We start from the raw sequence: 15,000 nt of genomic DNA, 5'->3' as shown, positions 1-15,000 counted from the left end.
AAAAAGATATCGGAAACCATATAAGACTATCTTCTGACATGTAGGTAAGGGAGATGAATAGCAATTTGCAGTTGGTAATATTGTAAAAAGAATAATGAAGCTTATTTAAGCTTTATATTTTAAGTGCTGGGAAACTGCAATGGTGAAGAATGAGAGGATAAAATATAATGTATTTGGAAGCAGCCTGAATTGGTGAATTAAGTAAAGCACCGGATTGAGAATGTATGAAAATTTCAAAATTCTTGTGCAAACTCAGTTTCTCTGTTTTAAAAGGATCCTATAAAACTAATAATAATCACCACCATCATCACCACCATCTTTTTAAGAGAGTTTTTGGGTTATTTTCTCTCATAACTCTTTTAACTCTTTAAAATAAAGAGAAAATAAACCCCTCTCTTAACTCTTTCCTGCTCTGCTATGAGGAGCAGAGACCTGTGTTCAAAGGTCACATGTCAGCTGGCATTTTGGTGGTTTCAGCTGTGGGAAGACTTGCAGGAGGTTGGCAGGTGGGAGGAAGCAGGAGGCAGAGTTCTACTTTGCTCCTCTCTGTCTGGTCTGATGCTTCTGCATTGTTCTAGTCATTCCAGATGAGCCCCATAGTTCTGGTTTACTTGGATGACCCTGACTGGGTGCTGGAAACACAAACACAGTTTCCTCCACTGAGTTTAGAGGAAGAGACTTCCTGTGTTGCTAATCTCCCAGTTGCTTCACTGTGTTCTTTGGTTATTCAACTCTTCAATCACCTGTTCAACACAACCCCTTCTGTATTAAATTCTTTCTGTTGTAAATACTGTTTTCTTGGTTGGACCCTGACTGATAGGCTGGTTTTATATGAGTAATACAAGGAATGAATTAACACATTAAACCAGTTTGAAATATTTGGAGAAAAGGAGTGGTACATATTCAAATAATAATTTTTATCTGATACCTCATGAATCTAAAGTAATCATATTTAACACCACAGGCTTTCACAGATGTATTACAAGGCTTACTCATGGGATAAAGTCTCCTAGTGACTCTGTAATTATATATAGGTATTGCTTTCTGCACTTACTAAAAAAATTGATAAATTCTCAAGTTCTGGAATGTACCTAACATATATAATGTGGAAGCAACCCAGATAAATTTTTCTCAGTGTTCAATTTATTTTAGCTCTTTCTATAAAGATATGTGCTTATTTTTATATGGGTAAGTTATTGTAATGTTTCCTTCATTGCTTAATTGGTTTGGCCAAATTGCAGAAGATCATAATGTGTCAGACTGTCTACCTCTATGAATTAAGTATATTTCACAACAGTTCTAGCACTGCAAATATGGATAATACTCTAATACAAATATGGGTAATACTTTGTAAGTCTGTTCTCCTTAAAGTCCTGATTCTGTTGGAAAGTCTTATTCTATGATATTGACCTATAATGGCTGAACTCAATTCTAGTCTTCTTATATTTTGACTCTCCATATCAGTTTTTCTCAAGGGTAGTTTGAGAAGTGCTTATGCTGATTGATTGTAAACTGTAATTGAAAATAAAAATGCTTACACTGGAGTCACCTGGGAGGTGCTTATTAAAAACACAAATGCTGAATCAGAACTTCTGGAAACAAGGCATGAAAATTTGAATTTTAATAATAAAATATTAAATTAATTAACCAATTAATTAATTTTACAAGTTAGAGTTTGCAGAATACTGGGTACCAATGAATGCAGAATTCCCATTAGTCTGTATTTTATCTTTTCAGTGAGATCAATGGCTTCCAATGGAAAGTTTTCTTCTAATCTGTCTTCCCTGCACTGGCAGAGTAATAAGCAATTAGTAAATGTGCAATAAGTATTGTAGAATTGATTTGAACCCCTTAATCAACCCAAATATAAGGAGTAATTTCTTGAGCATTATCCTAATGACAATAATTATTATTGTTCTATAAGAAATGAGCAACACTGACATAATTATGAAGCAAAAGCAAGGTAAGTCTAAAATGAAATAATAAAATGAACATTAATAGAGAATTTGCAAGCATTGATGGAAACATACAGGTAATGATAATGGACATTACAAAATAGAAATTGAAAAAGAGCAAATCATGCCAGAAAAACTTGATTGCTTTTTTTGATAGAGGTACGAGATCAGTAGATAAAAGTAATGTGAAATTGTAGATGCAATCTATCTCAATTTTGGTAAAGTGTTTGATAGTGTCACATGAAATTTTCCATCTTGCATTAATTGAAATCGGCTTCAGGGTGGACCTCTTGTTGTCTGCTCAATGCTACAAAAGGCTACTAACATGAAATAATGATGCATCTGATGACGAGATATTTCAGAAATGAAGTCTAAGTTTGCCTTCAATTGCCTTCTTAGTGTTTGATTTAGAAGCTATATTTAAATAAGTTGGTGAGATTTTACATTTGTGTTGCATTAAAACTTGTGGGAATCACCAGGGAACACTAAGATGTGTTCAGATATCATGAATATTCATATTTTATACCACTGACAACCTTCAGGGTTTTAAATATTCTACCAACTTGCACAGTTATGCTCACATATATCCTTTTCTAGATTTTGTGGATGTATAAGCATATGCCTGTTTGAAACATACTGTGGGGTGCCAGATTTATCAAATTAAAATAAAGACAACCCTAAATATACATAGAATTTATTCTCAAACACATATGCATTATAAGATCGTAAGAAAAAGTTACAAAAAAGTGATAATTATACTTATTCATGTAGGCTTACTGGGTCATTTCTTTTAGGGATAACCTGCTTGCATGGGCTGATATACATGTCTACTCTGAAGTATGTGGCTGTTCAAGTAGGTATATTTGGATGTGAATTAGAAATAACAAATTGAAAAGGACAATGAAATTTCTTTTTTCCTGTGATTTTGAGGGAAATATTATATAAATTATTATATTTTTAAAATTCTGTTTGTATAAAGTGATAAGAATGTTTAGTGCTAAAGAATTTGATTCATATTGCCCTGGCTAGTTGGCTGAGTGGTAGAGTGTTGGCCCACTGTGTGGAAGTCCCGGGTTTGATTCCTGGTCAGGGCACACAGGAGAAGTGCCCATCTGCTTCTCCACCCTTCCCCCTCTCCTTCCTCTCTGTCTCTCTCCTCCCTTCCTGCAGCCGAGGCTCCACTGAAGCAAAGTTGGCCTGGGCACTGAGGATAGCTCCATGGCTTCCACCTCAGGCGCTAGAATGACTCTGGTTGCAACAGAGCAAAGCCCCAAATGGGCAGAGCATCACCCCCTGGTGAGCATACTGGGTGGATCCCGGTCGGAGGCATGCGAGAGTCTGTCTTTCTGCCTCCCCGCCCCACATTGCTTCTCACTTTGGAAAATACAAAAAAAATAAAAAAGAATTTGATTCATGTAAGTCAGGCAAAAATAAATAAAAGAAATAAAGAAGTGTATGTAGTTGATAAAAATGGTAATCAAAGGAGTGTGATGTGTTGAGGTAGTTACTTAATAATATCCAAGGGATAGGAACACTGCATAATTAGTTACCATGGCATATAAGTATTAATGAATGAAATTAAGTAAATGAAAATTTAAAGAGAGTGATAGCAGGGTGAACTATTTTAATTATAAGACTCTTCTAAGAAATTGCTAGGTTGTCTAACTTTTAAAATATTTAAAATTAAACTAAAACTCAGAATATGCTAGGAAAAACTTTTAACTAGAGATGAAAGTGTGAGTCAAATTTGCAAATATGATGTATATGTTTGCTTGCTTATAGTTTGCATTGGGTTTGAGGGACAGGCTGTAAGCAGGCAAGATCCTTATAGCCTAAGGCTTAGTTTTAAAACTAAGCTTTCCCCCATACCCTTAACTGTTGCATGATGTGGGCTGGTGCACTCTCATGAAGAATCCCATTATGCCTCAGATAAGTAACTTTGTATCAAAGACTTCCTTGTTTGTATATTGGATTAAAGATTTGGATTTCTACACTATAAAATTGGGCAGAGGAGCCCATGCTGGAGGAGAGCAGAGAAAGGCCACATGGAGGAGAGGAGAGGCAGCCAAGATGGCGGAGTGCTGAAGGAGAAGCCAGTTTGTGCAGAGAGAAGGAGATGGGGAACAGAGGTGAATAAGGCTGGTGCAGTAAAACCTTTGATTCTAGGAAACTCGGATAAGTCAGTGGCTTTGGGAGCCCTGAATGGAAAGGGGAGTGTTTTCCCACTGTGTATTTCTTGCCCACCGGGTGCAAGCTAGGATTAAAGGTAACGGTCCACCAGTTCTTGGCTCCATTGTTTCATTACCGTCTGTCCAAATAAAATGTGAACCTGCATGAGTCAGGCGGCTGTGATGGTGGCCGTGGCTCCTGGCTTTACAGACAGCTTCTTATTTCTCATTTTCTCTGTATAAATTTACATTTTTCTATATAAGAAAGCTAATGATTGTTAACTTTTACTTAGTGTTTGCTGCGAACCAGTGTGGCTAGTAATTGTCCAGGTCCTGAGTGAGAACGGTGCGGAATGAAGAAATAAACTCAGAGAGAAAAAGGATGGGATCGGGAGGTCTTTGCACAATCCATAGCTTGGAAAAGCAAGTTTCCACCCCCAAACTGCTTTATTTATAGGGCAGAGCAAAGTCATTAGCAAATCAAAGAGATCTCTGATACAAAGTCACATTTCCAAGGCAACCGAAGAATTCTCCCAGGTGCAGAAAACCCTCCACCCTGCATAATATCTTAACTTCACAAAACAAAGAGTAAACATAGCTAACACTGAGGTGTGGAGAAGGGCATGTAAATTGCCTCTAGCAACTTAATTAAGCATGTGAGGTGGGGATATGGGTCAAGTACAAATACTCAGCTTCATAGCCAATATGGAGTTATGGGGAAGAGCTTAGTCTTTAGCTTAAGTCTTAAACTGTGAGGGTTTTGCCAGCATCAGGCTATCACTAAACATTTTTGTGGCAGGGATTAGCTCACTGAATCCTCCCAACAACCTAAGAGGTAGGTATTCTTATTATTCTCATTTTGTAGAAGAAGAATTATTATTTGGCCAAGGTCACATAGCAAGGAAGCTGAGATTTACACCCAGGTGTACCAATTTCTTAAATCTGTGCCCCTAACCATGATGCTGCACAGCCTCGTATGAAGACTAAGGAAGCTTTGATTCAATTCACAAAAGAAATCACCAGTATCTTAAACAGTAAGTTTCACTGGTGCATTTGAAATCATTCATTTTGCTCAAATTTGACTTGAGCACAACTCTTCAGGAGCAGGTCTGTTGGGTAAAGTGAGATATGTCTGCCATGCTCAGATTTCCTGTGGTTAGAGACATCAGTAAACACCACTTTATTCACACTCTAGGTGAGTAAGATATGAGAGATTCATAAACATAAAGAATGCTGCTGGAAACTTTTAAAAACTGTTATGAATGATCTCCTAAGACTAATGCTCCCAGAAAATGTGGTCATGCCCTCAGAGGAGAAGTTGATAGTTGAGCCTAGAAGAGTGTTTATCCCAACAGAGGATCTGAATCTATTTCTCCTACCCCTTTCTAAATTGCTATACAAATAATAATATTTTAGGAAAAATTACATTATAAGGAAAGAGATTTCTTTTTTAATGGTATGTTCTTGAGTTTTTATTTAACCTTCCAATGACTTTATAAACATTAAGGCACCCATGATGGTCTCAGGTTTTAAAACCTGATGGCTTAGCTTCATATCTGAGCTTGAGGGCATCTGCTTCTGGCCAACATGGAGTGACAGAGACTAGACTTACCTTCTAGAAACAGCTAGAAAACCAAACAAGATATATGACATTAGACATTATGCCAGGAAGGATAGCGATCCCTGAGATACAGGAAACAGATAAGGTGAGTCCTGTAATTGTTTCTGCTTACTGCCTGGAGAGAGTTTCCAGATTGAGGGGCAGGAAGGGGAACCCAGATAGAACAGGGCAAGCTCCCTGAGTTGAGAAGTTGTAGCTAAGAGTCCCGGGAGGCTGGGGCCAGCATACAGGATAGAGTATTGGAAAGAAGAGAGCCACACAGAGACAGCGCACTGCATATCCACACAGGGGCCCCCTTGTGTCTTAGGCTGAGTACTGATCAGCACTTTCATGTATGGAAATTACCAAAGACCAGGCAAGAACCACCTGAAAGGATTTTCCCCAGACCTGGCACTACTTCCTGTCTCCTGATTCATGGGACATCTGAAGAATTTTGCTTCCATAGTGGAGAATACTTGGCCCTGGACTTAACTACTTTGGTCCTGCCTAGCAATACTAAACAACAAGACTTGAAAGAATCAAATTGTTCCCAAGTAACCTGACTACATTTCAGAACACAGCTTAAGAAAAAAGTAAAAAAACAACAACACCCCAATACCCAAAAAAGTAAAATTGACCATGTTTTTGCTTCCAATAATAAAATGACCAAATCTATACTTGACCTCTTACCAGTGGCATCTTGAGTGAATATTCAGGCTCTCCAGTCCTGTTTCCTTATCTTCGAAATAAGGACGATAGTAGTATATTTCAGAGAATTGTGAGGAGCAATACCTTCAGAGATGTAAGTACCTAGTCCAGTGGGGAGCATTGTAAGTGCTTAATAGATAATGATCCTATATTACTCTCATGGTCATTTGTGAAGAACCCCATTTCTTACACGGACCTTCAGGAAACTTGTTGAAGACCTTTCAACTTCTAACATCTACATGTCTGTGAAATACAGAATGGTGCTTGCCATTCTTCAAAAATCCCTTTTCTAAGATACACTTTGGTTTTTAACAGCACCCCCCTAATTTTATTATAAGTACTTGGGAATATTCTTAGGGTAACAAAAATGTAAATACTCTATCTTGACAGGCAAAAATACGAGTTGTGTCAGCTGCAGATTTTTATTTGTTGAAAATAAACAGCAATAAGAAAATACTGCCATAAAAATGCCATTATTTGAGAGCCTTTTCTGACACGTAAAAGGGAAACCAAGATTGACCAGAAATTTCCTGACTGCTAACATCTGCCAGAATCTCATGTAGGTCTGTTATATCCGCCTCCCAGGACCCCTTACTCACCCAACATCACCTATGGTCTCCTGTTCACTTCCCCCTGTCACCAATCTTACTGTAATCTTACTGGGGCCAGGGGACCAAGGGTACAAGGCACATGATGGAGTGGGGGCTACCTAAGCCCATGATCCCATCTCTGGCCCTGAGCACTATTATTTTGAACATTAGTGGACAGCTCTGTTAATTATCTCCCAAGGCAACTGCATGTTTAGCAAAATAGAATGGAATTAATTTGGTGCTGTGGAGCCTAATATAAAAAAGTAAACTAATTGAAGTGATTTTAATTTAGAATGATTTATTTCTGGTTTCTTTCATTTTACTGTATAGCTCTGTTATTTCTAGCATTAAACAGATACCATTTTATTTTTAATGTCTAAGGGTTCTACCCTATTATTTTTTTTTCATGACCTTTCCTTCTTTGGTTACTGGATTCTTTGTTTTATTGTATTTGTTTTTTAGATGCTTGCACACTGTACCTCTAAAGGTTGTTAGCATTTGTCAGCTCTCAGAATGACAGTTCTATTCACTCTAGGAGACAAGTCATTTTCTTCCTGAAGAAAGGGGAAGCTAATCTCCTCCCACAGTAACATGTTTTGAGAAACATAATGTAGTGGGAAAATGTACCAATTATTTCGCTGCAAATTGTTTCCCTTCCACTAGATAGACAATCATATCAACATTTTCGGACTTTTTTTGTTGTTGTTGCAGTTTTATAACACAACTTGGCTACTGCAAAGTTAAGCTTGATGTTCAAGAAAACGAATGAATGTTCCATGAACTATATGAGTGATAATGTATTGCTGTGTGGTTCTGGGCAGCTATCATTTGAGATTTCATTTCTGTTGATAGCTTCCATCCAAACCCTTTAGTGAGAACATTTGTTTTCCATCATACAGCGGCAGGAGTGGGGAAGATGGCTGGATCGGTTATTTATTCTTCATGAATTTGGCAGGCAAAATTAGATAGTGTTTATTATATATCTACTTCCCTCTGACCTCATTAATGATTAGAGGGTGGTAGAAAGAAGAAAACAACTTCTTATTTGAGACCATGTGCAAACCAGTTTGTGCATAGTTTTGGGGTTAGAGTCTGACCTGGGTTTAAGTTCTGTCTCCTGCGTAATGATGGCTGGATGGCTTAGGGCAAGTTCCCCAGCTTCTCCAAAGCTTACTTTGTGCACCTGTGAAATGGAGATAGTCATAATATCTTTTCTAAAGGGCTCTTTGGGGGATTAAGGGCCCAATGCACTCAATGCAGTACCCAGTACTCACCAGAGGCTTTAGGATGTGGACCATTGTGATCATGGTCTTGACGCATGTTTAAGCTAAATGACTTTAAAATGATTTTAACCTCATTTAATGTAAAGTTAGCCTCATACAAACTTCACTTGGCATTTCCCTCCCAACAGAGTATATCAGTGCTGCATGTATACAGCATATGTAGAAGTTGCTATCATAGTTTCTGATAATGAGTCCTTCCTTATCTATGGTTTCAATTTTCACAGTTTCAATTATCCATGATCAACTATAGCCCAAAAATATTAAATAGAAAATTCCAGAATTAAACAATTCATAAGTTTTAAATTGCATTTCATTCTGAATAGCATGATGAAAACCTACACTTTCCGGCTCCCTCTGTCGGAGACGTAAATCATCCCTTTGTCCATGCTACTGTTTATGCTACCAATCCATTAGTCACTTAGTGGCTGTCTGGGTTATCAGATCAACATTGCAGGGCTTGTGTTAAAGTAGCCCTTATTTTATGTAATAAAGCTGCATTCACATCACTTTTATTATTGTAATAATTGTTCTATTTGTAAGGTTGTTAATCTCTTACTGTGTCTAATCCATAAGTTAAACTTTATCATATATGTAAGTGTGTATAGGAAATATCATAGTATATATTATTAGGTTTGTTACTATCTGCAATTTCAGGCATCCACTTGGGTCTTGAAAAAAGTCCTATACTGTGGAGGAGGGTTACTGTACGTCAGGGTTATCTGGCCTGTGTTGTTCCCTATCATATCTGAGGTAGGTGAACTTAAATAAATGACAAATTTACCTATTTAAAAATGTAGAATTTTTTTCTAAATTCTGATTATTAGTTCAACCTGATAGCTAAAAAGTATTTGTCCTACAGAGCCTCCTTCAATAATTAGGTAGCATCTTAATTTTTACAAATTGAGGAGACTTGTGTCTTTATCTAATTTATTGTGTTTTACAACTGAGGAAACAGATCTAGAGAATTTAATGTTTTCAAGATTGTGTAATTTATTGTGAACAGATGGGAGTATGAACCCAGATTTCTTCCAGCCTAGTTGAGCACTTGCTCTATATCTTTCTGGCACTCATTGGTTCTTTTGTAATTTAGCATCATTTTTATGCAAACAATGTTAATAATAAGTTACACGTCCTCTCTGCATACTGTTTACAATATAAATTCACACTAGAATTCTTTGTTCAGTAAAGTCCTAGTCAAAGAATTACAATATTGGAATTAGTATTATCCAGATGACTCTTAACTTTATTTTAATAGTGTCTGTGATTTCATTGTGGTTTGTATGGTTTTCACAGAGAACATTTCGTTTTCATGCCTGTGCATCTTTCCATCTCCAAAAGATAAAAATTAAGCTTTTCAGAGATAATAACTCAGAGAGAAACCCAACCAGGTTTTAATTTGACAACGTGAGTCACATGCATGCTAGACTCACAGCTTGCATTTCCCCCCTTACTATGCAATTATCTGTAAATACTGCATGTGCTCAGCTAAAATGCTGGGAAGTCTACAATTATATTAATGTAGCTCTTTAATTGCATATAATGGGATTTTTTTTCCAGGCTCCTGCAACCTATCACATTTATCATATTCCTAATAAAATTACTCAGTTTTTTTATCTAAAGCCTTTTATTTACCGTTCATTTAATTTAAGAGAACAGTAAAAAATAATTTAGTTCTTGAGAAATTAAATCATTTGAAATGAAGAAGGAAAATACAAAATCCAGGTTAAGAGCTGAATCCACTTAAGAGGCAGTTACCCAACACCCCAAGTTTTGTCGATGAGAAATTCCGTGCCACTGGCGGCACACGCTAACAAGTGAGTCATGGCAGGACTCTGCTTATAAGATTCCCAGCTCTCCTTTGGGGAGGAATATGAATGTTTGCAATCCCTTTGATGTCAAAAACAGGTATCCCTTGATATGTAGAGGAGATGTATTCCCCTCCAAAAGTTAGCTGCCTTTAAGGCATATTTCTTCACAGTCAGTCCCATTGACACTGACCGTCATTAGAAATCCGACTAGCATTTCAAGACCAAAAACTGTCCAGCGTATATAGTTTTGAAATCCTAATAAGGGAAAGACCCTGGTTTATAAAAATAAAAAAAAAAAGGCTAATGGTATTCAAAAACCACTGAAAAAAATACCCATGCTGACCCTCAAAGCACGGACCTTGGTTTAAAGCTGTAGTGGAGAGAAAGGCAGGAGCTAAGCACTAAGGAGCTGGATGAGCAAGGTAGGCTGGCGGGTCCCAGCAGGCTCACTGTGAGGCCCGAGCCTGAGCCTGTGGCTAGTTATGCATTACAGGGGCACATAGGAATCAGGTTATGTACTATTGGCTTGTTTGCTCTGTCCTATTCACTCTGGTTCTTTCTCTTTGACTTTTTTTTTTTTTTTTTTTTAATCTATCACATGTGTTGTTTGCTCAAAGCTTTCCATTCTGGTCTATCCAACTCTGGGGTTGAATCTCCTTATGATCTGGTTGGAGTCCCTGGGGTCATGTGTGGGAGCAGCCAATTCACTCTTTTCTCCTCACTTCTGGGGAAACCATGGCACAGAAATGGGAAGTATAGACAAGCTGTTTTTTGCCTTCCTGGTCTCACCATCCCTATCAGAGTCATTCTTCCAGGACAGTGGCAGCCTTTGGCTGCTCCCTTGGGCTCAGTGGAAACTTCCAGTGGCCTGTGTTTTCTAGCTCCTGAGAGATTTAACTCTGTACTGGACCACAAAGTTGGTAAAGAAGTTGTGTCTTATTCCTAAGTGCTAAGCTCCCCAGAGAACATTACTGGGTAGGGGAAGAGAGAGAGGGAGAGAGAGAGAATGAGAATAATAGAGAACATGTGTGTTGAAAAGTAGAGGATAGATAGTGATATAATAGTATATAAGGACATTTTGCGTTAGTCAAGTTTTGATTTATCCAAGTGCACTGGGGACCCTCATGAACAGTAGAGCATGAGGGTAGCAAGCCCCAACAGTTGCACTAAGATTTAACGCCCAGTACCAATTCTTGGCTATGTGACTTTTGGCAAGGTATTTATCTAACACTGTGCTTCAATTTCATCATCTGGAAAATGGGTGTAACAACTTTCTTAGGGTTGTAATGAGGCACAGAGTGTTCTAAGAAGCACAGAGTATTAATATAGGTAAGCTATTGTTACTAGCAACCTCTAAGTACAGTTCCCAACTCACCCTTCCTTTTTATGTGCCTGGTATGGGTTTGAGGGTTAACATGTTCTACATCTTTGGGTAAAATGAACAGACTTGGATCTTAGGGAATGTCGTTACCATCTATTTGTTTTCTGTTACCTATATGCTGTCATTGTGAAATGCTGCTCATCAGGCTGCTCTAGCTTAAGAAACACAAGGTAAGACAAAGTAGGTTTACAGTTGTTTGTGTGCAAAATAATACAATAATTAATAAATAATAATACAAGAATACACCCTGTGTTTTGCATACTCACAACTGTTAACCTACTTTTGTCCCACCCTGCATTTACACTATATGTAGTACATATTTAACATATACGGGGAGAGGGTGCCTAAACCCTCGTGGTTTTAAACTGTAGCATCTCTAATGACAGAAAGACTTTCAGGCTTTTCCCCCTAGAGTTATGTCTGTATTTTTTTCTATGAACCAAGGGCTTTCCTTCACAAATACTGGTTTTTGTTCTATCTCTGTCTCCCTCTCAACCATCTCCCCAGATCCTAATTCTAAGCACTGAATCCCATTTCTCTGGTGCTATACAGAGGCCAGACAGTGCTAGGCCTTGTTGTTATCTTTATTCTACTGAGAACTATCATTCAGATCTTATTGGTGACTGTAAGGGTGATGGAGTGGATGTTAGGAGAATTTCTTACTTTCAGCTTCCTACTCTCTGCCTTTTGCAGGGATTTATCTTGTAGGTTAGACAAATAAAATAAATACCAAAGCTTGGAATATTTTTTTTTGCTCAATCTAATGGGATTATAGTTTTAAAAATTCTGAAGTAGGGTATGATGGTAGAGGGCCAGCTCTTTGTGACTGCCTGGAGAGTGTGAGAATGTTAGAGCCAGTGTGTTATTTGCTAGCCTGCCTGCCTGCTTGACCTGATACATTGGCATCTGAAAGAAATAAATCTCAGGAGAGAATTTGTTTGGGTCACCATAGCAACAGAAGGGGGGGGGGTACAGAGATCGGTCTGGAAGCCTATAAAGACTGCACACAAGTTGGTATGACAACCACAATACCTAGTTCTCTGAGTTTAAATGTTTCAGAGAAAGTCTAATATTTAACTTTTCCAGTGGCATTCAAACTTTTCTTTGGCCATTGGTGGTTAATGTGGCATGACTCAGACTTTGATGTCTGATGTCTTTTTAAGAAGTTAGATTCCTGCAGGAATTCAGTGACTATTACATTTTGAGTCATGATACTCCTGTGGCAGTCTAGCAGGAATAAACTTTTTCTTTTTTAATTATCTTGTTCTATCTTTTTAGGTTTCTGACTAATAAAAAAAAAAAGTTCTTTTTATCGATGTGTCCTAACACCGGGTGCCCTTCTTTATTATTCTGTTACTGAGCCGAACATTTTAAATGTCATTTACAAGAACATTATATTGAGCTGCTCACAAAGAAATGCCTTTCATGTCGGGATTCAATATGGGAATGTAATTCAGCCCTGCCCTGAGATACTGGAAAGATTAACAGATTATGGGATGAGAATGGAAACTTATATGACAGATCAAAGACAATTGTCATCTTGACTTCCCCAACTAAGAGACAGATGAGTAAAATAAAGCATAGGTATTTGAAAAAGAGCAGACATAAAAGCAAGTTATACATATTTTTTGAAATCTTGACACTAGAGCATGGGTTAGAATCTGTAGACTCATAAAAATCTAAAGAGCATGGCGTTTCCAAGATAATGACCTTCTTCCCACCCATTATGTTTTCATCTTCAACCCATCCTAAACTCAGTCTTTTCCCTACTCTTTCCAGCTTTAAATTCTTTAGTTCTTGTGTGGAACTGTATGGCCAGGAGCCACCATTGTGGCCATTCACATGCAGGTTCCCATTGGATTCGGGCGGAAGGTAAAGAAATGGCGGAGTCGGAGGATGGTGGGCCATTCTGTTTATTGGTGTCTCACCAAGACAGGCAAGCCACAAGAGAAGCCAAGGGAAAAGCACATGCTTTTCCCATGGAGGGCAAGGAATCAGGGAAGCCCCTGCAATGGTGATAGCAGGAACTGAGAGAGCGAGCCCCCGGTCTGTCCCCATTTTATAGTGTAGAAATCAAAACCTTTAATCCAATATACAAATAAGAAAGTCTTTGATACAAAGCACTTATCTGAGGCATAAATGGAATTCCTCATAAGAGTGCACCACCCCCTATCATGCAACAGTCAAGGGTTTGGGCAAAAGCTTAGTTTTAAAACTAAGCCTTAGGCTATAATAACTTTGCCAGCTTACAACCTGTCTCCTACACCCAAAGTGAGCAAACATATATGTCATATTTAAAAACTTATTTGACCAACAGAAACCTACTCTTAGTTCTTTCCAGGCACAAGTTGGTTGACTCACTGTTCCAGTTCACCTGGGACTATCACATTGTTAGCACTGACCATCCCATGAAACTTCTCAGTCCCAGCAAACTGGGTGGCTTGGACAGTCACACTGAATGTTCTTTGCAAATTTCTTTCTGCTTTCCACACCCATTTCCCATCACTGCTCTGTTCTCTGCCACGTTATGATTTGCAAATGGCTCAGGCATGCACTGGTCAATATGTTAGTCATTAGCTACATGTGATTATTTAAATTTAAAAATAATTAAAATTAAATTAAATTAAATTAAAATTTTAGTTCCTCACTCTTTTTAGCCAAGTGATGACCAATCATGTGGCTAGTGGCTCCCCAATGGGTAGTGCAGATATAGAGCAGATATAGGATTCCAGAACATTCTATTGGACAGTGATGCTCTATGTAACAGAGATACTGAGAATGGGAGTAGAGCAGTGGAGGGGCATGCATGCAAGTTTTCCTAATAATTTATGGCATCGAGATCATGTTAATGGGAAACCTGAGATGCTGAAAGAACCAAGTAATTCTTCAGTCCAACTTCCTTTGAATTTCATCTTGTACCAACTAGGAAACATGTAATAAGGCTATCTGTCATCCTTATTGGGTCATTCATCAAAGAGTTATTGAGCACCTCTGCTGGGATACCATGATGAATTATGGCATCTTCCTTCTGGTAACTGTGATCTAAAATGAGAAGAAGATTGTGGTTGTTATCATATAAGATTCTTCACGAGGTACACAGGAGGATTTGATGAGCAATTGTGGTTGGTGGTCAGAGAGGGTTTTGCAGAGAAGATGGTACAGGGCAAGGAATCAAAGATGCAGACAGAGGCGGTACAATATGTCGTTAAGAAGCTGGGTTGCCTGAGATTGACGCTTGCCTCCTTTCTCCCCTCACCAGTTTACTGGCTATATAACTTTGGTCAAGTTTCCTAACTGATCTGTGCTGACATTTCTTCATCTATAAAGCAGGGAGAATAATAGTATTTGTGTCACAGGATTATGATTAAATGAGTTGGTGCCCATAAAGCTCATTGAGTAAGATCTAACATGGTAAGAGCTATATACAAATTTGTTAAATACAATATACAAAAAGGGAGGGTAGTGCAGGCACAGAACAGGAGAAGTGCAGAGATTACAACAGCATGG

This window comes from Saccopteryx leptura, chromosome 1, assembly GCF_036850995.1.
Source record: "Saccopteryx leptura isolate mSacLep1 chromosome 1, mSacLep1_pri_phased_curated, whole genome shotgun sequence".
NCBI classification, from domain to species: domain Eukaryota; kingdom Metazoa; phylum Chordata; class Mammalia; order Chiroptera; family Emballonuridae; genus Saccopteryx; species Saccopteryx leptura.
This window is presented reverse-complemented; position numbering follows the sequence as displayed.